The sequence below is a fragment of the Felis catus genome, chromosome X, assembly GCF_018350175.1.
Source record: "Felis catus isolate Fca126 chromosome X, F.catus_Fca126_mat1.0, whole genome shotgun sequence".
NCBI classification, from domain to species: domain Eukaryota; kingdom Metazoa; phylum Chordata; class Mammalia; order Carnivora; family Felidae; genus Felis; species Felis catus.
Window position 1 is genome coordinate 38334791 of NC_058386.1, and position 24428 is coordinate 38359218.

The 24428-nt window shown below is 44.1% G+C and overlaps 1 long non-coding RNA gene across 1 annotated transcript in view; it reads right to left on the reverse strand.

Moving 5' to 3' along the window:
- Positions 1–24428, reverse strand: part of LOC109496499 — a 143971-nt gene that overhangs the window by 96849 nt on the left and 22694 nt on the right. The window contains exon 2 of the long non-coding RNA XR_002152539.2: positions 18897–19004. This is a non-coding gene — a long non-coding RNA (uncharacterized LOC109496499). The remainder of the gene's footprint in view (positions 1–18896; positions 19005–24428) is intronic.

The window sequence follows — 24428 nt, forward strand, 5'->3', positions numbered from 1 at the left end:
TCCAAAAACCACATTTTGAGGATAAGCTCAAGGCTCTTCAAAAGTCTGTACCTAGGTCTCCTCCCCCATCACTCCCAGGCATCTAAGGCACATTAATGGGGTTTGAAGAATACCCATGCCATTGTTTTCCCCAAGCGTGAATGTTGTGCCAATTCCACTTTAGGGACTAATTACTTAACCCCAACACAGTTCCACACCAATTACAGCTTCTATCCCTCTGGCGTCTCCACTGAATGTTCATCGGATAGATAGTACCTGGGAGACATGACTCCTCCCCGAATACCCTAGAAGTGCCCACCTGTCATTTAGTCTCCTCACATCAACAGGCTCTGTTGCTCCAGACGTCCTGGCTTTTGGGACTAGCTACCCTTATGAAACGAGTGGATTACCTTCCATCTTTTTAAGCAGCCACTTGCCTTTAAGATTTCGTACATCCAAGTTTCACACAGCATGAAGCCTGCTAGTCTAGGCATCCCTCTGCTTGCAACACCATCTGGCCCCTCCAGAACCACTCTGGCCTACCAGCCACCCTCATCCCCATAAGCAACCAGGTTTTCCACACCCTCACTGTTACCCTACCCCACAGGCCTCTTCTTTCCTAGGGGTCCCCCACTGGTTCGAAGCCCCAAGGACTATCACAACATGGCTACAGCTGAACTCGGCCCTTGTCCTGAGACAAAACTGCTGATAGTTTAAGGTTACCTCTAGGTGCCTGAAAGAGTGGCCTTATGTGAGGCCCAGAGAGTCTCAAATGGAAACTGCTGCCACACAGAAAGCCCTCATGTGTTAAAGAGTCGCCATGCAGCTGGGCAGACCTTTGCAAAAACAAAGCTGGACTCAGAGCCCCAGGGGCTTCAGGAAACCAAATAGGAAATCCTGCAAAATACCACGGTCCAACAAAGCTTAGCCATGCACAGAGAATGAAACGACTTACCTTTCATGGACTTTTAAACTGAGAAGGAAAAAAACATGCACAAGGTAACACAGTAAATTAAAAGCAAAGTCAAAAGTCCTTGCAGGACAAGGGGACCTGGGTGGCTCAGTCGGTTGAGGGTCCGACTCCGGCTCAGGTCATGATCTCACAATTCTTGAGTTCAAGCCCCATATCGGGCTCTGTGCTGGCAGCTCAGAGCCTGCAGCCTGCTTCAGATTCTGTGTCTTCCGCTCTCTCTGCCCCTCCCTCCCCAAAATAAATAAACATTAAAAAAAAATTTTTTTTTTGTTAAAAGTCCTTGCAGGACAAGACAAGCCACTAATACCTGAAAGGACAGGACTTAAGTCAATGACTTTGGACTCGATTTTTCTCCACAGCTGGTTGCTTTGGTAGTTTATAACAGCATATGGGAGTTTAAGAGAAAAAGTCACTTGTGGATGAAAAGTGACAGAGTGTTTTAGACTTATTGAAGAAAAAGAAAAGTAGTGAAGTTTCCTGACGTTTCCCAGACTTCCGGACCCAAGATGAGAAATAAGGCAGAACAGGAAAAGAAAACGAAATGGACTGCAAGCCGTGAACTTGATCTTTTTAACACTGACAGGCACAGGGCACAACTGGTATGTGGCCATGGAAAGAGTGGTCAAAACTCAGGCCAGGCTGTTTTTCAAAAGTGCTCTATGTCACAAGTGAAGCTGTCCTTCCAAAGACCAACTCATCGGACCACTGAATGTTCTCATCAGGGTGTAGCAAACACTGACCAGTTGGGTGAAGAATGCCATTTTCTAAGAGAAGCCTGTATCTAGAGGCCAACATAATGTATTTGACTTCTTCCTTATTCTCAACTGGAAAATTGAGCTGGCTGTGAATTGAGCAATGGTCGGGAGCACACCAGGGGAAGAGCTTCTTTCAAATAAGCAGTTTGAGGTACATCTTGGCCGCAGGAAACTTAAAAACAACCGGCCAACATCGGACGGACTTCAGAGTCTCTCCTTCAAGGAAGAGTCTTGCACTGGTGTTTTTTGAGTGAACAATTTTTTTTCCAAGGAAACCAACCAACCCACTGGCCATTTTAAGGACCAAAGTCAGGCCACCCCAAAATGCACCACATTGACAGGTTTGTTTTTTTTTTTACATACTATTTTATTATTTATTTATTTAGAAGTCGGGGAGGGGCAAAGAGCGAGGAAGAGAGAGAATTGCAAGCAGGAATTTGACCCGGGGCTCCATCTCATGAACCATGAAATCATGACCTGAGCAGAAATCTAAGAGTCAGATGCTTAACCGACTGAGCCACCCAGGCGACCCCAGCATGTTATTTTATTTTATTCTTTTATGTTTATTTATTTTTTGAGAGAGAGAGAGAGAGCGCGCACGCACTCACACAAGCAGGGGAGGGGCAGAGAGGAGAAACAGAATCCCAAGCAGGCTCCACTGTCAGCACAGAGCCCAACATGGGGCTCAATCCCACAAACTGTGAGATCATGACCTGAGCTGAGATCAAAAGTCAAGCGCCTAACTGACTGAGCCACCCAAGGCACCCCAATGTATTATTTTAAAAAATTATTTTAATGTTTATTTATTTTTGAGAGAGAGAGAGAGAGAGAGAACTCAAGAAGGGCAGGGTCGGAGAGAGAGGGAGACACAGAATCCAAAGCAGGATCCAGGTTCTGAGCTGTCAGCAAAGAGCCCCATGTGGGGCTTGAGCCCATGAACTGTGAGATCATGACCTGAGCCAAAGTCAGATATTCAACTGACTGAGGCACCCAGGTGATCCTATTTTGAATAAAAGTTACTTAAGAAGCAGCCAATGCAAAAAGAACACTCTGACCCTGCTCCCCTTTGTCTCTAGAAAGCAAGAAATATGTCTCCCATATGAAAGGTGCCCTCCCTGTATCAAGAGGTAAAGAGACATCCTTACCATCAAAGAGGGTAAATTTAAAGCCAAGATGGCTGTGTAAATGACCCCTGTTACTTTTTACTAATTTACTATCCCAGCCAAAATTCTGTTTAGAGTTCCTTACTACTGGAAACTCTCCTATTCACCTTAAAAATATAACTGCCAGTCATTTTACCAGCAAACATGGGTTTATTTGAGAAGAGCAGAGAATTGCAATCCGGGACAAGCAAGCCAAGGGAAAACCAGAAGCAAGTCCGACGAACAAAGAAAAAGAATGCTCTTTTATAGAGGAAAAGGGGAAGTTTAGGTTTTGAAGGCTGTAATAAAAATAAACTAAAGGCCCATCTGAGTAAACTGGGAGTTGAAAGTATAGTGGCTTTTCATTGGCTCAGTTCTCACTGTCATTGGCTGGGCTGTTAGGGGGGACGGCTGGGATACAAGGGAGTCTGTCTTCCTCTTTCTGTCTGGTCTGCAATTGACCATGAGTAGTAGAGGGTGGAGAGTTCCCCCTGCTGGCCTCCCCACTTCATTCTAAGTGACCTTTCCTTTTAGGGATTTTTCACACTCCCAAAGTTTTTTTTTGGCCTGTCAGTGCCCCCAACCAAGATTTATTGTCTCTTTGCCTAAAAAGTGTAAAATCTTTGTAAGGAAACTAATTTGACAATAAACTTCATATAATAAAATAAAATAATTTAAAAAAATAAAAATAAAAAGTGTAAAATCTGACTGTCTTGGCCATTTCATTTCGATTAAAACTTTGGGATTTTTTTTCTCCTGTTAAATAGTCTCATGTCAATTTAATTTTTTTTAAGTTTATTTATTTATTGGGGGGGGGGCAAAGGGAAAGGGAGGGAGAGAACCCCAAGCAGGCTCCGCACTGTCAGTGCAGAGCCTGACACGGGGCTCGAACCCACAAATAGTGACATCATGACCGGAGCCAAAGTCGCACACTTAACCAACTGAGCCACGCAGGTACCCCCAATTCTAAAACCAGCTGGAAGACCTTGAAGGCTAGAAGGAAAAATTTTCCTTCCCCTATCTTAGTTCAATCAGCTTCAGGCCACCAGGGACAAATCTGTGGTCTAACAGTCAGGCTTGTCGACCCACTGCAATTAGTGAGAAGAAACAGAGGAATGATGGGGCATCATCTCTCAGTAAAGGAAAAGGTAGTTACGACTTTGGGGAGAGTGGAGTTTAGATAAATGATGGGATGAACAGAGAACAAAATTTCTTAGTGAGTAAAAAAGAACTAGTCATTCAAAGGACTTGTGGCTGTATTTCACCAAATGCCTTTTCAGTGCATGTTATAATCATATGGGGTGTTTATCACTTTAATTTATAACTTAAATGGATTAGGCTAATAGTTTAACTGATCTTCGGCCACACTGGCCCCTTAGTCATACTGGGTTCTCTTCTGATATATTGCTGGAGTCTATTTGCAATTAAGTGATATTGTTCTATAGCTTTATTTCTCCCTCCATCCTCTCTCCCTCTCTACCTTCTTTCCTTCCTTCTTTTTGTATTATGACTTTCATTTTCACATTAATGTTAACATCATAAAATAAACTGAAGAAATTTCCATCTTTTGCTTTAAAAAAAAAAAGGTTCTTGGGGCACATGGGTGGCTCAGTTGGTTAAGCATCCGACTCTTGACTTCCACTCAAGTCATGATCTCAAGGTTCCTGAGAACCAGCTGACAGCATGGAGACTGCTTGGGATTCTCTCTCTCTCCGTCTCTGCCTCTCTCTCTGCCCATCCCCTGCTCGAACTCGCCCTCTCTCTTGCTCTCAAAATAAATAAATAAACATTTAACAACAACAACAACAAAATTCAGGGTGCCTGGGTGGCTCAGTCGGTAAAGCATCTGACTCTTGATCTCGGGTCAGGTCATGATCTCACGATTTGTGGGATCGAGCACCGCGACCCACTGCACACTGAGAAAGACTGCTTGGGATTCTCTCTCTCCTCCTCTCTCTGACCCTCCCTCTCTTTCTCTCAAGTAAATAAATAAGCATTAAAAAAAAAAGGTTCTTATGATATTTTACAACTGCAAGAACCTGGAGAAAAATACTGTTTCCCGATCATATGCAGCTGTCTTTATCTCTATCTGTTATCCCAAGTTGCTGGATGACAAGTCAGATTTTTCCTTTCTCAATCTAAGATAATTTTTACTTTATCACATCCAAGCACGGCCTTTCTGCTGCCCGTAATTTGCCTGCCAAATGTTCCATGAAAATGTCTTTGTCTAACTCTGACTGGGCCTAAAAGGTTCTAAGAGTAGTAAGAGCAGGAAAAAGTGAGGTCATTAGAGCTTTGCAAATGAAGAAGCCCAAGATCAAATGCTTTCTCTTGAGTCCTAACCATATTACAAAGGCAAACTCGTATTATGGAAAAAAAAAAAAAAAGTACACTAGGAGAGACTTATCAAGGCGACTGATTGAGCAAGAGGCTAGTAAAGGAAGGGTCAATCAGACCAGAAAAGAACTCGATTTTCTAGTTATTCTATAGCAGCAAAACTTTCACTAGAAACAGTTGGAATAATAGAATTAACCCCTGCTGGCATTGGAGAAAGTCTTTTATTATTGCCTGTCTTAACGATTTGATTAAACAAAGAAAGCCCCAAGTTATTAGATTAGTTTGGGACAACTGATTTCAGAGCCAAAGACAAATTACATCTGAACGTCACTGACATTTGAACATTATTGGAAATCTGAGGCCATTTCTACTGTCAGAGATGAGCAAGCACACGAGGACTCCTGGACCATGGGGAGGGTGGGGAGTAGTTAAGACCAAGAACTTGCTTGGCTAGGCAAAATAAACAAATCTGCAGTCTCATCCCAACTCGGTCGCGCACTCGCTCTACGTCCTTGGGCAACTCCCCCTCCAAAGCTTCAGTTTGGTCACGGTTGTGAAGTACAGATCCCACGTCAAAGTGCCTAAAGACAAAATGAGAACACCTGGGTGGCTCAGTCAGTTAAGCATCCAACTCCTGGTTTCGGCTCAGGTCAGGACTTCAAGGTCATGAGATCAAGCCCTGCATCGGGCATGGAGCCTGCTGGGGATTCTCTCTCTCTTGCCGCCCCTCTCCCCTGCTTGCGTGTTCTCTCTCAAAAAAAAATTAAAAAGTGAAAATAAAAAAGATGCCTGAAGAGGAGATGAGAACAAAAGTGGAAACGCTCTGTGAGGAATACAACACCACACAATGTAAAGTTATTATTGGCGACGGACCATGACCTGGATCCTTTTGATGCAAGTCTTAATGCCAAGAAGAAAGCCAAGGAACACCAATTTCAAGATAAATCCTACTGGGACTGGGATAATCCGCATATAATATAAATCAGCTCTAGCACTGAAAGTTAATTGTACTCAGAAGAGAAACGACTTGTGAGGGAACCAAAAAGAGAAACAATAATGGAAAAAGTGTCTCGAATCCCTAATCTATGGTTGTCCCATGCGGTGAGCACCTTTAAAAACCAAGTTTCCTCAGATCCAATTTTAAAGTCTGGTTTCTTAATCTGGCCCAAGTTAAGTATCAGGCCTGAGCTTTCCAGTTGGAAACCGAATGGAAGGGGCGCCTTGCTGGTTCAGTCAGAGGAGCAAAGGACTCTTGATCTCGGGGTCCTGAGTCTGAGGCCCACGTTAGGGGTAGCATTACTTAAAAGTAAATTTTGGGGTGCCTGAGTGGCTCAGTCAGTTAAACATCCAACTCTTGATTTCAGCTTGAGTCACCATCCCAGGGTCATAGGATCAAGCCCTGCACTGGGCTCAGTGCTGAGTGTAGAGCCTGCTTGAGATTCTCTCTCTCCCTCTGCCCCTCTCCCCTGCTCATGTTCTTTCTCTCTAAAATAAAAAATAAACAGAAAAAAAACTTTAAAAAAAAATAAGTAAAACTGAATGGCAGACACCAGATTTAGATGTAGAAATTTAATCTCATTTAAGAATAAGATAGAGCGGGGGCGCCTGGGTGGTGCAGTCGGTTAAGCGTCCGACTTCAGCCAGGTCACGATCTCGCGGTCCGGGAGTTTGAGCCCCGCGTCGGGCTCTGGGCTGATGGCTCAGAGCCTGGAGCCTGTTTCCGATTCTGTGTCTCCCTCTCTCTCTGCCCCTCCCCCGTTCATGCTCTCTCTCTGTCCCAAAAAAAAATAAATAAACGTTGAAAAAAAATTAAAAAAAAAAAAAAAGAATAAGATAGAGCGGGCCGCCTGGGTGGCTCAGTTGGTTAAGCGTCTGACTTCAGCTCAGGTCATGATCTCAGGGTTCGTGGGTTCGAGTCCTGTGTCGGACTCTGAGCTGACAGCTCAGAGCCTGATGCCTGCTCTGGATTGTGTCTTCCTCTCTCTCTGCCCCTCTCCTACTCGTGCTCTGTCTCTCTCTCTCTCAAAAATAAACATTAAAACAAAATAAAAAAAAAAAAAAGAGTAAGAGCAGGAAAAAACTCAAAAGTGCCTGGATTCACTGTTGTCCTTGTTAAATCCTTGTTCTACTAGAACTTACTTCCACTTATTTGCTCCAATTCCCATGCATTAACTACACTGAAATGCTCATGTTTCATCTTCATCTAGGATTAAGTAAAATTGACCCTGTGCTCTAATTCATGATTAACCACCTTCTTACCCAACTGGACCCCTAGTTCCCAAAGACCAGGCGCTGACAGAAGAAAAAAACAAACGGAAGAAAGTTAACCAGAGAAAAAGAGCCAGCGTACCTAAACGAAACACCAACGCAAGGAAAAAGTCCCTACTTTGACAACATTCAGAAAACTTTAAATGATGCTTGGCTACACTCTTTTAAAAAAAAAATTTTTTTTAATGTTTGTTTTTGAGACAGAGACAGAGCACGAGCAGGGGAAGGGCAGAGAAAGAAGAAGACACAGAATCTGAAGCAGGCTCCAGGTTCTGAGTTGGCAGCACAGAGCCCGATGTGGGGCTCAAACCCACGAACCGTGAGATCATAACCTGAGCCGAAGTCAGACGCTCAACCAACTGAACCACGCAAGCGCCCCAAAGCTAACATTCTCTGCTACCCTTCCTCAATATATTCTGTAGCTTTTCTTAATATTTAAAGGAGTTTTAAAACCTCTTAGTTAGGTTTTATTTACTGGCAAACTCCATCACTAAGCTGTCCAGGGACTCAGTGAAAGCTTTTGTACTGAAAAGGTAAATATCAACAGTTCTCAATCTATCAAAACCTTTATTCTTTATCCATCACATACAGATGGAAGGAAGATCGTATAAAGATATGATGAATGGGAAGAAAACACAGGGCAAGCCAGTGTTTTGTACCATTCACCACAAGATGCAAGAGGCACTAGGAAAATAAGGAGGGATGGAGTTTACGGACTTGTATGGGAGAGAGGGCAAAATCGGTTAAACACAGACATCAAAATAATTCTAAGTGGGGGCGCCTGGCTGGCTCAGTTGGTTGAGCATCTCACTCTTGATTTGGGCTCAGGTCACGATCCCAGGGTCGTGGGATCAATCCCCGGATCAGACTCAGTGTTGAGCATGGAGCCTGCTTGGGATTCTCTCTGCCCTCCCCCGCTTCCCTGCTTGATCCCTTGTACCCCCGTGTCTTTTCTTTCTCTCCCTCTCTCTCTCTCTCTCACTCAAATAAAAAATAAAGAAATAATAAAAAATATTTTTTTAAAGAATAAATAATGAATCAGATTTACCTGAGTTCACTGAAACCACTATTTCTGGTTACCATAAAAATGGTATTCAGATAACAATGAGGAAGAACTCATGAATATTCTAACAAAAGTAAATCAATCTGTTTCTAAAAGATAAGTTCAATGACATGGGGAGGAGGAAGGGGAGTAGCAGTTTCTAAAGGACAGAATTATGCACTCCCATGATTCTCCTGTCTGGACTGATTTGTTTTGTGTTAGCAAGGACGTATGCTAAGGATGGATGCCATGCTATTCATTAGGTAGTATAATTATACACAGACACAGACAGCACACAGTAATTTGGTTACTCGATAACTATTTCTGATCCCATCAGAGTTTGTAAAACTCCAAAGTGTTACTGATATGATTAAAAGATGAGAATAAATTCAAGGGGTGCCTGGCTGGCTCAGTCGGAAGAGCATGCGACTCTTGATCTCAGGGCCATAAGTTGGAACCCCATATCGGGTGTACAGATTACTGAAAAAAAATAAATAAATAAACTTTAAAAAAATTCTGGGGTACCTGGGTGGCTCAGTCGGTGAAGCGACTGACTTCGGCTCAGGTCATGATCTCACCGTTTGTGGATTCAAACCCCACGTGGGGCTCTGTGCTGAGAGCTCAGAGCCTGGAGCCTGCTTCTGATTCTGTGTCTCCCTCTCACTCTGCCCCTCTCCCGCTTACACTCTGTCTCTCTCTCATTCTCTCAAAAATAAAAAAAAAAAAAACATTAAAAAAAAAAAAAAGCAACCGACTTCAGCTCAGGTCATGATTCTACGGTGCATGGGTTCAAGCCCCACATCAGGCTCTCTGCTCTCAGCACAGAGCCTGCTTTGGATCCTTGTGTCTCCCTCTCTCTCTGACCCTCCCCCTCACTCTCTCTCTCAAAAATAAATGGAACATTTTTTTAAAAGAACAAATTGAGGGGCGCCTGGGTGGCACAGTCGGTTGAGCGTCCGACTTCAGCCAGGTCACGATCTCGCGGTCTGTGAGTTCGAGCCCCGCGTCAGGCTCTGGGCTGATGGCTCGGAGCCTGGAGCCTGTTTCCGATTCTGTGTCTTCCTCTCTCTCTGCCCCTCCCCCGTTCATGCTCTGTCTCTCTCTGTCCCAAGAAAAATAAATAAACGTTGAAAAAAAAAAAAGAACAAATTGAATAAATATTCACTGTGAAACAGTACAGCAGGCGCCATGAAATGTCACGGAGTATGTACGAGTAAGAGGCATGGTGATGGTTTACAGTGATGGGTAAATGAGGAAAAAAGGAGTGTCTACCGTGTCGCAGATTGTGAGCATCTACAATCGCACCAAGCCCTTAGAAATCCACCGTGAAACTAAAATCACTGTGTTCTTTCTGGTGATGAGAAAAACCAAACCTTAAGGACGTGACGTGCTGCGCCTGAGTCATACTTCTAGTAAAGCAGCAGGACCAGCCCACATCTGTCTGTTTCCAAAGCCCGTCTGTGCTTTCTTTGTTCCACACAGCCCGAGAGGAACTCACAAACCAGTGAGGGCACTCAAATCTGAGCACAAAAATATGTATTTGTGCCACCAAGTTTTAAAAGTACTATATAAGCTACACATTTCTAGAACCATCCAAACTGCACAAGAGCACTGCTAGGGAAAAAAAATCAAGGCATACGGTCATCCCTCAACATTTTTAGCTAATCCTTGATGGAAAGTGGGGCTGTGAAAGAGTCACTGAAGGCCAAAGTAGTTCTTCCTCCCCAACATCTTGGACCTTTCCATCAAATCTTCAAAGAGAAAATAGGACTCTGGCATTACCACAAGACAGACAGGCCATGGTAACTAGAAGCACGTATACTCAGTTGTGTGGGACTACAAATCAGCTTTGCTGCAAGTATTGAATCTTAGAGCTTCCCCGAAGCTTGACGTAAACCTAATACTAAATTAGGTAGTAAACCTAATACTAAATTAGGTAATCAGATTTTTCCATGCGAAAGGAGGGGAAGTTTGGGTTTTGATGTGTTAAATACAATTTTAGGTTAAGTATCAATCTGAGGGACAACGATAAGGCATTAAATCCCCAAAAAGTTTTTGCTTCTCATGAGGCATGGACTCCCTGGGGGATATCATTTCTCATTCAAATGCAGAAAGGGCACAGCAAATTATTCCAAGCTTTTTAAAGATCATGACAATGGCACAGCTTTATGAAAATGAACCTATTTTAAACATAGAGTTTCCAGCAATTCCACAAAACCTGGAAATGTTGATTCTTTCTTCTCTGCAAATTGATGGTCTCCTTCCTCTCTCTGTGTTTAACCAGATAAAGTCAGACTCTGGGCAGGATAGGAAGAACCCTGTTCTCATGAATATTCATATGTAAGAACCCCTCATCCACGGCAACCTGTCATACTGGATCATTGTATTAGTTACCTAGGGCTGAATAACAAGTTACTCCGAAACTTGGTGGCTTAAAACAACAAATATTGAAAAGTTTCTGTTGGTCGAAAATCTGAGAGCAGCCTAGTGGGTAGCTCTGATTCGGGGTCTGCCCTAAGGTCATAATGTTGGCCAGGGCTAAAGTCACCCTACAGGCACAGAGAAGGAATGCCTTCTCCAAGCTCACTCATGTGACTGTTGGCCAAAGACCTCAGCTGCTACCAGATGGGTCACAGCACAGGCACATACCATGGGTCACAATAAGAGCTGACATCCCCAAGAGACAACGATCCAAGGCCGAGAGAAACAAAGAGGAAACCACAGTGGCATCATGACTTCATCCTGGAATTAGATAGCATCAGTTCTGCCATGCTATTCATCAGAAGTGAGTCTCGAAGCCCAGCCCACACACACTCAAAGAGGAAATTCAACTCCACATCTTGAAAGAAGGAGCAAAAAATTTGTGGACTTATTTAAATTTTTTTTAATGTTTACTTTTTATTTTAGAGAGAGAGAGAGAGAGCATGAGCGGGGCCAGGGAAGAGAGAGAGGGAGACAGAGGATCTGAAGCAGGCTGGGAGCTGTCAGCACAGAGCCCAAGGAGGGGCTCGAATCCACGAATCTTGAGATCATGACCTGAGCCGAAGTCGGACGCTTAACCGACCAAATCACCCAGGTGCCCCTGGACTTATTTTAAAACCATTACCACTTAAAGCAAAAATGAGTGTGTTTGCCTGTAAAGCAGCTAAAGTTCCGATTAAATATTAGTGGTATTGCCTTGTGATTGCCGCTTAAGAGTGCTGAGCTGCTTAGTAAGAAAACAAAGTAATGGTGACCTACTCCATCATGTGGGAAATCACTTTGACAAAATGGTGGCCATCATCACTATCAGCCAAGGTATCCCAAAATCCTGGAGGTTACAGAACAGAAAGATTCACAAACCACATTATGATACGAATAATAAAGACACAGTTTATTAAATCTGTGAGGAAGGGTGCCTGTGTGACTGAGTCAGTTAAGCGTCTGACTCTTGATTTCAGCTTCTGACTCTTGATTTTAGCTCAGGTCATGGTCTCAAGATTCATGGGATCGAGCCCCGCGTCAGTACAGAGCCTGCTTGGGATTCTCTCTCCCTCTCCCTCGCTCACACTCTTTCTCAAGATAAATAAAAATAAAACAAACATTTAAAAAATAAAAATAAAAAATAAGTAAACTACAGTGAGGAACAAGAAGGTAGAAATGGGATAGCTTAATATACTTAGAATAGTGTACAGGCAGGGTGGAAGAACCACACATCTGAATCCTTCGAATGTTCTCCTTTTCTCTCTCCCTCTCCCACTCTCCCTCAATATTTCTCTCTTTCTGTCCATCTCTCTCTCTCCCCCCTCTCCACATCAGCCTTACCCCAATGCTGGTGTAGTTACAAACTACGTATTGTGGGCTCTCAGCTCGCACATTGAAGATTCCTGAGATTACGGGTATACACTTGCCCAGTTGGGGAGACGCAGAGACAACACACTTGGACGTGTAGCTTGTCAGTAAGGCTGTTCAACAGCTATGAGAGTCATTCGTTTTTCTTGGGAAGAACACATGTGAAGCCATAATTGTTCCCCTACAGGATGTTTGTTACCAACGGGTGGCCAGTTTAAGGGTGGCATAACTGTCAGCCAGAGGTAGCATGATGGCGATGTGGCCTTGGTCTTCCCATCACCACCCTCTACTCATAAGAACGGTCTTGTCTGTTCAATTACATATTCCATTTATTATCTTAAGAGGACTAACTTATTAGGGTGCCTGGTGGCTGAGTCAGTTAAACTTCCGACTTCGGCTCAGGTCATGATGTCATGGTTCACGAGTTCGAACCCCGCATGGGGCTCTGCGCTGATAGCTCAGAGCCCGGAGCCTGCTTCAGATTCTGTGTCTCCCTCTCCCTGCCCCTCCCCCACACGCGCTCTGTCTCTCTCTGTCTCTCAAAAATAAATAGAAACATTAAAACGTGTTTTTTTTGAATTAGATGACTTACTATCTAAATTTAAAACCTTTTATATTCTGCCTGCTTCACATGATTACTCATTATCTATACTTAACACATCCTCTGAATTTTGCCTATTATGAGCTTACTATTGATGCTTAACACTTGTTATGACTCTCACCTATCCCAATTAATTTCTTTTCTATGGCAGAATTGAATCACTGGATCACAGCGGAAATATGACTGTTAGCAGTTGTATTATTCTCAAATAATACAAAAAATAATAATAATAAATAAAAAAAAATAAAAACCCACATTTTCCACTGTCTCTAAAAGCAGACAGCCCTGGGGTGCCTGGGTGGCTCACTTCGGCTCAGGTCATGATCTCACGATTCTTGAGTTTGAGCCCCGCGTCGGACTCTGTGCTGACAGCTCAGAGCCTGGAGCCTGCTTTGGATTCTGTGTCCTCTCTCTCTCTCTGCCCCTCCCCTAACTGCTCTGTCTCTCTCTGTCTCTCAAAAATAAATAAATGTAAAAAAAAAAAAAGAGGTGCTTAGGTCACTGAGTAATGGAGCTATTATTGACAACAGTCCCCTTGGACAGAAGTAGGTCTCCACCCGTTCACACACCCTACTCCCACTACTGCCTGCTGACCAACCAGCCATAAACATCAAGCAAGTTCTACCCAGAAACATGCAGGATACTTGGCAGACAAATTCAGGAACCAGACAGGATCCAGACAGCCTCCTACAGGTTGAGCTCTCAGGAAGAAGATGCTGTGACAGAGTCTGGGGTGCAAGATGCTTATTAGCAATCAACATGTTTGAAAGGAGGGGGAACAAAAGGAGAAGCTGGGCTACCGAGCCGGTCTGATTAATTCAATCCCAAGGGGAATCTCTGAAGATAGAATTGCCTGCCGAGTACCTGGCTGGTTCAGTCGGTAAAGCAGGCTGCTCTTGATCTCAGGGTTGTAAGTTTGAGCCCCACGTGGAGTGCAGAGATTACTTAAAAATAAAATCTTTGGGGGGGGCCCGGGTGGCTCAGGTGGCTTTGCGTCCAACTCTTGATTTCAGCTCAGGTCATGATCTCACGGTTCGTGAGTTCAAGCCCCACATCAGGCTCTGTGCACTGAGACAGTGTGGAGCCTGCTTGGGATTCTTTCTCTCTCTCCCTCTCTCTGTGCCCCTCCCCTGCTTGCTCTCTCTCTCGCTCTCTCTCTCTCTCTCTCTGTCTCTCAAAATAAATAAACTTTAAAAAATAAAGTAAAATCCTAAAAAAAAAAAATTGATCGCCAGAGTTCTCTCCCATCTGGCCAAAATAACAGGGTGTTTATACCACGGCCTCCCTCGGCCACTGGACGGGGGCTGTCCCGGAAGGGCATGACCTCCACAAGGCAGCTCTCCGCAGACAAGGCCCACCCTGGAAGAGCCAAGGGCTGGAAGCTGCCTGCTAACTGCACTCCTCACCATTAGCTAGCACATCTTTTCTTCCAGACGGATCTCGGTGGTGCATCTCTGTGTTGAGCACAGAGGCCTTTCCACGTGAAATGGGATGCGATTTTTTTGACAAGGAGGAGAGAGTATTCAGACTGAGAGATGTGAAACAAAGGGTACTTGGGAAGCAAAAGGCAAAGCTAAGGATAGAAAAGCCAAATGGCAGTTGGGGGGAGCTGGAAGAGAGTGACCGTTTCCAAGGGAAGATCAAGGGCTCTAGGTACATCTCTCAGGAAATGGAAAGTCAAATGAAACAAGAACTTTAATTTCTCTCTCGGCTCTCTGTTCCTCTTTTCTAAAAACACTTTATCCCTTTAGGGATGGGGTACCCAGAAGACAGACTTATATCTCCAAAAGAGAAAACACTGGTGATTTCTGGCCCTGGAAGTCTTCCCACAGTTAAGCCAGATGCCACAGGAAACACTAAGCCTCTAAAAAAAAAAAAGTTTTGGAGAGAACATACGAAAAAAATAAAACGAAACCCTCTGGTTATATCTATAAGTAAGTAAATGATCTCTCTTAAAAAAAGGAAGGACCCCAGCAAAATGCCGGTTTACTTACAAACTCTCCCACGTTGTGGAGTAAAGTAGCTTTTTCTGAAATGTTTGCCTAGGAACCAGAGTATAATTCTAACCTCAGTTCCAAATTTTCGGTTCAGAGGGCGCCTGGGTGGCTCGGTCAGTTAAGCATCCAATTCTTGGGTTTCGGCTCAGGTCGTGAATTCCGGGTTCGTGAGTTCCAGCTGCCCGTCGGGCTCTGCGCTGACAGTGTGGAGCCTGCTTGGGATTCTCTCCACCGCCCCCCTCACTCTCTCTCTCTCAAAATAAATACACTTAAAAATAAATAAATTTTCAGTTCGGTCACAGGTTCCTATCAATGATGGGTAGATTCATCAGAAAACCCTCAAATCTCAGCAGCCTAACCCAACAAAAGATTATTCCTTACTTAAATCAGGTGATCAGTAACACTCAGTGGAAGATTGTGCTGCACACTGAAGTCACCCAAGGCAAAGGAGCTCCACCATTCTGAAGCTGTACCATTCAGAAAATGTGTCTTCCGCTCAGTTTCGCATGCAACTCATTATCCGGAATCCAGCCATGTAACTGAAACCTAAATGCAACAGAATTCGGGGACTGTCCCCTTCCCATGCATCCAGATACTGGAAAATGAAATGGGATTGGTGAGCACATGGCCTGGCCTCGGACCCAAGGGGAACATCTGGCTGTCCGGTTCTTCAGAAAAGCCTGGAATCCCTCAACCTCACTGGCCAGATGCTCTTACTTTCATCTGGGTTAAATAATCTCGGATTTGGAACTGCATACTCACAACACCAAACAGCTGCTTTTGAAAAGAAGGCATTAAATTACACTTTTGAGACAACTTGCTACCCTGGGACTATTTATTGCCTTAGCTCATCTATAAACCTTCAAATCGTTGAGGTAGAAAAATGCTGAGTGTAACTAAAAAACCATGTTAAGATGTTCAGGCTCTAATAATATTTTCAAAATAATCTTCACAATCTTAAGAAAACCAGAATCAATAGACGACTGGTGGCGTGTCAAAACATCAAGGAGCAAAGAGCACCTGGGTGGCTAAGTCGGTTAAGCGTCCTACTTCAGCTCGAACTTCGTGAGTTCGAGCCCTGCATCGGGCTTTCTGCTGTCAGTACAAAGCCCACTTAAGGTTCTCTGTGTCCCTCTCTCTCTGCCTCTTCCCTGCTCTATCTTTCTCAAAAATAAAATAAACATTAAGAAAAATCTTAACATATACAGGCATTCCTTTTACACTTTAAAAACCCTGACTTTTGCTCCCTCAATGGGACACTATATGGGTTGCTACCCAAATCTGTGTACCCCGAATTGCCATTCTCTGATCCCAAATGAACGTTCTTCCTAAGCTATTGCCTCCCGACAACTTTAGATTGACAAGTTCATGCACTCACGAACCTTACATTGTATAGAAGGATATAGATAATTAAATAAATGGCTGTAATAAAATCGTGTGCATGCCATTATTGGAAGAGAATTAAAGGAATACATGGCAGTGAGACCTAAACTAGGGAAGACAATCACAGAAGGCTTCTTGGAGGAAGTGATTTTTTCAGCCAGGTAGATGATCGTGCAGATCATTAAGATAATAAAGGAGAGGAGAGGTAGCAATTATGTTGGGGGAAATGAGGAAGTTTATTCTAGACCTGTTGAGTGAACTTCTAGTGCCCACATACAAGTGATGACATTTTAGTGGCAGGCAGATGAATCCTGTCTGGGGCTCACATGCAAGATCTGACTTGGGAGTTTTCACCCTGTGTCTGGTAAAGGAAGCCAGACAAGAAGATGAGATCACCCACTCAGAGGACATAGAGTGAAAAGAGAGGGTCCCTAAGTCAACGTCACGAAAGACAAAAAAAAAAAAACCATCCAGGGGCACCTGGGTGGCGCAGTCGGTTAAGCGTCTGACTTCAGCTCAGGTCACGATCTCACGGTCCGTGAGTTCGAGCCCCGCATCGGGCTCTGGGCTGATGGCTCAGAGCCTGGAGCCTGTTTCTGATTCTGTGTCTCCCTCTCTCTCTGCCCCTCCCCCATTCATGCTCTGTCTCTCTCTGTCTCAAAAATAAATAAACGTTAAAAAAAAAAAATTAAAAAAAAAAAAAAAAAAAAAAACCATCCAGAAAAGGCAGAAGGGAAGGAGTCAGAGAGAGAGCCTCCGGAAAAGTAGGTAGAAATCGAAACGTGTGATGGCTCCAGAAACAAAAGGAAAGAGCGCTTCCAGGAGAGAGGAGACAATGAGTGCTGATGAAAGCAAAGACAACGGGGCCCCTGGGTGGCTCAGTCTGTTAAGCGGCCGACTTAGGCTCAGGCCACGATCTTGCAGTTCGTGAGTTCGAGCCCCACATCGGGCTCTCTGCTGTCAGCACAGAGCCCACTTCCGATCCTCTGTCCCCTCTCTCTCTGCCCCTTCCCTGCTCTTTCAAAAATAAATAAAACATAAAAAAAAACAAGCAAGCCAATGAAAATGACAACTAACAAATGTTCATTAGCTCAGTGATAAGCAGCTGATTGACAAAAGTTGGCAAAACCAGGGGTGCCTGGGTGGCTCAGTCAGTTAAGCCCCTGACTTTGGCTCAGCTCATGATCTCACGGTTCGTGGGTTTGAGCCCCATGTTGGGCTCTGTGCTGACATCTCGGAGCCTGGAGCCTGCTTTGGATTCTCTCTCTCTCTCTCTCTCTCTCTCTCTCTCTCTCTCTCTCAAAAATAAACAAACATTAAAAACAAAAACAAGGGGCGCCTGGGTGGCGCAGTCGGTTAAGCGTCCGACTTCAGCCAGGTCACGATCTCACGGTCCGTGAGTTCGAGCCCCGCGTCAGGCTCTGGGCTGATGGCTCAGAGCCTGGAGCCTGTTTCCAATTCTGTGTTTCCCTCTCTCTCTGCCCCTCCCCCGTTCATGCTCTGTCTCTCTCTGTCCCAAAAATAAATAAACGTTGAAAAAAAAAAAAAAAAAAAAAAAAAAAAAACAAAAACAAAAAAAGCTTGGCAAAACCAGACTGAGCCTAGTGGTAGAGCCAGAATACAGATCTCTAAAGACTGGGAGCAGAACTAGGAAAAACATCATGTATAAGCAACTCATTCTAGAAGTTTGGTTGTGCAAAGGTGTTGTGAGAGCTAGAGGATGAGAGAACCAGGAAATGAGAAAGAATGGAATAAGCAATAGGGGAAGCAGGAGGGGACAAAAAGAGACTTTTTTTTGCTTTTGCTTTTGTAGAGGCAAAATGAACAAACCTTTTAGAATCTCTAACAGTAACAAAGAGAGAGGCGCCTGGGGGGCTCAGTGGGTTGAGCGTCTGGCTCTTCATTTCGGCTCAGGTCACGATCTCCTGGTTCATGGGCTCATGCCCCGACTCTCACTAACAGATAGGAAATTCTGCTTAGGATTCTCTATCTCCTTCTTTCTTTCTCTCTGCCCCTCCCCTCCCTCAAATATAAATAAATAAACATTAAAAGAAACAAAGAGAATTTTATTCCACCCTAAATTAGGACAGCTGCCCAGGAAACACACTGTTCACTCCAGAAGGTACTCTGGAGAATGAACCGTTTTTACGAACTTATGTACTTGTTTTTACATCTTGTAAAAAAAAGTGCAGATTATAGATTAGCATATAGGCAGGAGTCAAGGGGTTTCACATCAAGGAATGCAGGGGGTAGGAGCACTGATGTTGTCTCAAGGACAAGGTGGTTTTCCTTTAGGCAACGCATTCACAAAGCAGGTGCTCACAAAGCAGGTGCGCATCAGGCTCTGTTTAAACCAAGTTTACATACAATCATGCCGACCTAGAAGGAAACCTAAGATGGCTTTCCTCCTAGCTCAGGCCTTTAAAGCCTGGTTTTCTCTCATCACTTTTTAATGGGAGAAACTCGAGCGTATTTACATTTTGATGGGATGAGAGCAGAGAAAAGGAGGGGCTAAAAATAATGGGGGCAAGGGAGAATGCAGCAATGAAGAGGGAGAGAGTAAAAATAGCCAGAGATGATACGAATACCTTTTAGATTGACACAAGCCTGAAGTGCCTGACTCACTCAGCCAGGGCCACCTGTGACTCTTGATCTCAGGGTTGTGAGTTCGAGTCCCATGTTGGGTGTAAAGATTGCTAAAAACAAACAAACAAAAAAAAAATCTTAGAACGAACATAAAAATAAAAATAAAAAACAGCCCCAAATGGAGACATTTGGGGGAAACATGGAATCCTTTGCCCCCCACGACAGCAAATCAAGACTCTTTCAGCTTCAATCTCTCCCAGGAGTGTCACCTTCTAACAGTCGGATCTGAAATTCCCTGAGTGTAATCTGTAGGTTAAAATCCTGGCTGTTTCCTTCCTCATCCCCACCCCCTAAAGGCAGCCATCCAGGCCTGAAGGGATCCTTTCTTTTCTTTTGCTAGTAACTTCTTTGCCCCGCCCTGCTACCAGCGTCCTGAATCGCTTAATAAAGCCAATTAGATCTTCAAATGTACTCGGTTGACTTTTGTTGTTTCACAATACTAAAGGATAGGATCCAGATCACCGGTTCTACCAGAACTGGAGGGAATGGGGGGAAAAAAAACCCAGAGGAATGCTGATAAAGATTGAATTGCACGGAGCTGACAGGATTTGTTACCTGGGTTTCCAGGCCTCATAAGATTAAAGACAAGAAATCTGAAGGTGTGGGCAAGTAATGAAAGGGGACAGTGATTAAAGTTAACAGTTCATGGGGAGGGGGGGGGGCGCCTGGCAGGCTCAGTCGGTAGACCATGCGACTCTTGACCTTGGCGTCAGGAGTTCGAGCCCCACACTTGGCTACAGAGATTACTTATACATACGTAAAGTTAAAGTTAACAGTCGATCTTAAAGGCTATTCATTTATTTACCGAACATTCACCTAGTACTAGAGTAGGTTTTCTGAGGCCACTTCACTGGAAAACATATTGCTTTATTTTTATGACCAAGGGGGAAAAAAACCAACTTCCCCTCCTCCCCACCCCCCAGTAAATGGCGGCGCCACCATTCCACGATTCTTCTAGTTGCTCCTAGGAGTCATCCAGGAGTCAACCCCAACTCCTACCTTTCCCTCACCTCTCCTCTGCCACGTCCCTCCCCTCTGGGTGCACGTTCGCACGTCAGCAGGTAGGCGCACGGCCACGCACGGCCACGCACACACAGGCACGCAAGCGCACGTACAGCATGTAAACGCACGTACACGCGCGTAAGCGCATGTACGCGCACGCGTACACCACACCCAACTGACTGAGAAGCCCTGTCAATTCTGATTACAAAACAGGTCTGGAACGCGCCTGCTGTTTCCAACTCCACTGCCTCAACCTTGGTCCAAGCCGCTAGCCCTTTCCACAAGGACTGCAGCAATAGTTGCTGTTAAAGAATAAAAAAAAATCAACTGGGTAAATTTTAAAGGATTCCGTGGCTTTATTCAGCTGTTCACGAATCGGGCACCATCCAGTCTAGATAACAGAAAGGGCTGCACAGGCAAGAGATTTTCTAGGCAGAAGGGAGCAGGAACAAGGAAGTTTCATTAGGCAAAAGTTGGGTTGGTTCTTGCAAGATTACTTTCCTTACAGGGGACGGTAGGGATTATCAAACAGATTACCTAACTCACGTTCAGCACGTGATTCCTGATTGGTTTAAGATTCCAATCTGGGGACAGCCAAAACTCTAAGTCTCAGTTTGGCGACAAGGGGCTTAGCAATGAGCGACTCCATTCCTGTTGTGTAGGCTTTAACACCCCTCCTGGTAACTTCCCTCCTCCTCACGTCCATGCTTGTCTCTTTCCATCCACTCCCCCCACAGAGGCTAGAACAAACATCACATCGTTGTATGTCCCTCCATGAAATCTTCCAACTGCTTCCGAGTGCTCAGAAAATAGGATCCAACATCCTCACCATATGCCCTAGAAGACGCTACATGAATGTTCTGCTCATCTTTCCAAATTCATCCTTCCCACGTTTCCCTTGTTCAAAATACCTCCTCCACGTGGGCCTGATAATAAGTTCCTAGAATATGCTAAGCTCTAGAATCAACGCAAGGCCTTTGAGCCTCCTGTTCCTCTACTTTTGTTACATGCTTCCCCTGACTTTTTGCATGGCTGGCGCTTGCTTAACCTCAATGTCCCTCTTGAAAAATGCGTCTCAGGGCAATTCCGCCAAAAGCGTCTCACTTTACTCTCTAGGGCCACCTGGCTGGCTCAGTCAGAGGAGCATGCAACTCTTGATCTCAGGGTCGTGAGTTTGAGCTCGACACGGGGTGTAGAGATGACTCGAATAAATCTTTAAAAAATTAAAATTAAAAATGTTGAGGGACACGTGAGTGGCTTGGTCAGTTAAGCATCCAACTTCGGCTCAGGTCACGATCGCATGACTCCTGAGTTTGAGCCCCACGTCAGGCAGGCTCTCTGCTGACAGCACAGAGCCCGCTTTGGATCCTCTGTCCTCTTCTCTCTGTGCCCCTGCCCCACTCGAGCTCGAGCTCGCTCACGCTCTCTCTCTCTCTCTCTCTCTCTCTCAAAAGTAAACAAAGAATTAAACAAAAATTTTAAAAATGTAAAAAGAAGTGTCTCACTCTACTCCCTATCTTAGAACTTTAATGATTCCCATCATAACACTTAAGACAATCTTTAGTACTTTTCTATGTTTACTTTTGTCTGTCTTCCCATGTGAATTCCACAAGGTCAAGGACTGGTTGTGTCTTGTCCTCAGTTGTTAGAACAGTGTCAGGCATATAACAGGTATCACAAAATGTAGCTTGGAGTGCCTGGGTGGCTCAGTCACTTAAGCATCTGACTCTTGTTTTCTGCTCAGGTCATGATCTCACCATTCCTGGGATCGAGCCCCGTGTTAGACCCCATGCTGGCAGCAAGGAGCCTGCTTGGGATTCTCTCTCTCCCTCTCTCTATCCCTCCCGCACTCATGCTGTCTCCTTCTCTCTCGAAATGAATAAACTTTTTTTCAAAAATGTAGCTAAATTCCAAAACCAGAGACCCCACTAAAAAGGAGAACTATAGACCAATTTCCCTGATGAACATGGATGCAAAAATCCTCAACAAGATATTAGCCAACCAGATCCAATAATACATTAAAAAAATTATTCACCACGACCAGTGGGATTTATACCTGGGATGCAGGGCTGGTTCAATATCCACAAAACAATTAACGTGATTCATCACATCAATAAAAGAAAGGGCAAGAACCATATGATCCTCTCGATATGTGCAGGGAAAGCATTTGACAAAATACAGCATCCTTTCTTGATAAAAACCCTCAAGAAAGTAGGGATCGAAGGAGTATACCGCGAGATCATAAAAGCCACAGATGAATGACCCAACGCCAATATCATCCTCAATGGGGAAAAACTGACAGCTTTCCCCCTAAAGTCAGGAACAAGACAGGGATGTCCACTCTCACCACTGTTATTCAACATAGTATTGGAAGTCTTAGCCTCTGCAGTCAAACACAAAGAAATAAAAGGCATCCAAATCGACCAGGAGGAGGTCAAGCTTTCACTCTTCGTAGATGACCTGATACTCCATATGGAAAACCCAAAAGATTCCACCAAAAAACTGCTAGAACTGATGCATGAATTCAGCAAAGTCGCAGGATATAAAATCAACGCACAGAAATCGGTTGCATTCCTATACACCAACAATGAAGCGACAGAAAGAGAAATCAAGGAATCGATCCCATTTACAGTTGCACCAAAACCCATAAAATACCTAGGAATAAATCTAACCAAAGAGGTGAAAAATCTATACACTGAAAACTATAGAAAGCTTATGAAAGAAATTGAAGAAGGCACAAAAAAAAATGGAAAAAGATTCCATGTTTCTGGATAGGAAGAACAAATATTGTCAAAATGTCGATACATTTTACAAAGCAATCTACATATTCAATGCAATCCCTATCAAAATAACACCAGCATTCTTTTAAAAAAAAAATTTTACATTTATTTATATTTGACAGAGAGAGACAGAGCACAAGTGGGGGAGGGGCAGAGAGAGAAGGAGACACAGAATCTGAAGTAGGCTCCAGGCTCTGAGCTGTCAGCACAGAGCCCGACGCGGGGCTCGAACTCACAAACCGCAAGATCATGACCCAAGCCAAAGTCGGACCTCAACCAACTGAGCCACCCAGGTGCCCCAAAATAACACCAGCATTCTTCACAGAGCTAGAACAAATAATCCTAAAATTTGTACGGAACCAGAAAAGACCCCGAATAGCCAAAGCAATCTTGAAAAAACAAAAACAAAAAAACGGGAGGCATCACAAACCCAGACTTCAAGCTATACTACAAGGCTAACCATCAGGACAGTATGGTACTGGCACAAGAACAGACAGTCAGATCAATGGATCAGAACAGAGAACCCAGAAATGGACTCACAAACGTATGGCCAACTAATCTTTGACAAAGCAGGAAAGAATATCCAATAGAATAAAGACAGTCTCTTCAACAAGTGGTGCTGGGAAAACTGGACAGTGACATGCAGAAGAGTGAACCTGGACCACTTTCTTACACCAGACACAAAAATAAACTCAAAATGGATGAAAGACCTCCATGTAAGACAGGAAGCCATCAAAATCCTCGAGGAGAAAGCAGGCAAAAACCTCTTTGATCTTGGCTGCAGCAACTTCTTACTTAACACGTCTCTGGAGGCAAGGGAACAAAAGCAAAAATGGACTACTGGGACCTCATCAAAATAATCACATCTGCACAGCAAAGGAAACAATCAGCAAAACTAAAAGGCAACCGACAGAATGGGAGAAGATATTTGCAAATGACATATCAGATAAAGGTTTAGTATCCAAAATCTATAAAGAACTTATCAAACAAACTCAACACCCAAAAAACAAATAATCCAGTGAAGAAATGGGCAAAAGACATGAATAGACACTTCTCCAAAGACATCCAGATGGCCAACCGACACATGAAAAAAATGCTCAACATCACTCATCATCAGGGAAATACAAATCAAAACCACAGTGAAATACCACCTGACACCTGTCAGAATGGCTAACATTAACAACTCAGGCAACAACAGATGTTGGCGAGGATGCGGAGAAAGAGGATCTCTTTTGCATTGTTTGTGGCAATGCAAGCTGGTGCAGCCACTCTGGAAAACAGTATGGAGCTTCCTCAAAAAACTAAAAATAGAACTACTCTACGACCCAGCAGTGGCACTACTAGGCATTTATCCAGGGGATACAGGTGTGCTGTTTCGAAGGGACACATGCACCCCCATGCTTATAGCAGCACTATCAACAATAGCCAAAGTATGGAAAGAGCCCAAATGTCCATCAACAGATGAATGGATAAAAAAGACGTGGTGTGTGTGTGTGTGTGTGTGTGTGTGTGTGTGTATGTATGTGTGTGTGTGTGTGTATTACCCGGCAATCAAAAAGAATGAAATGTTGCCATTTGCAGCTACGTGGATGGAACTGAAGGGCATTATGCTAAGCGAAATTAGTCAGAGAAAGACAAATATCATATGACTTCACTCATATGAGGACTTTAAGACACAGGACAGATGAACAT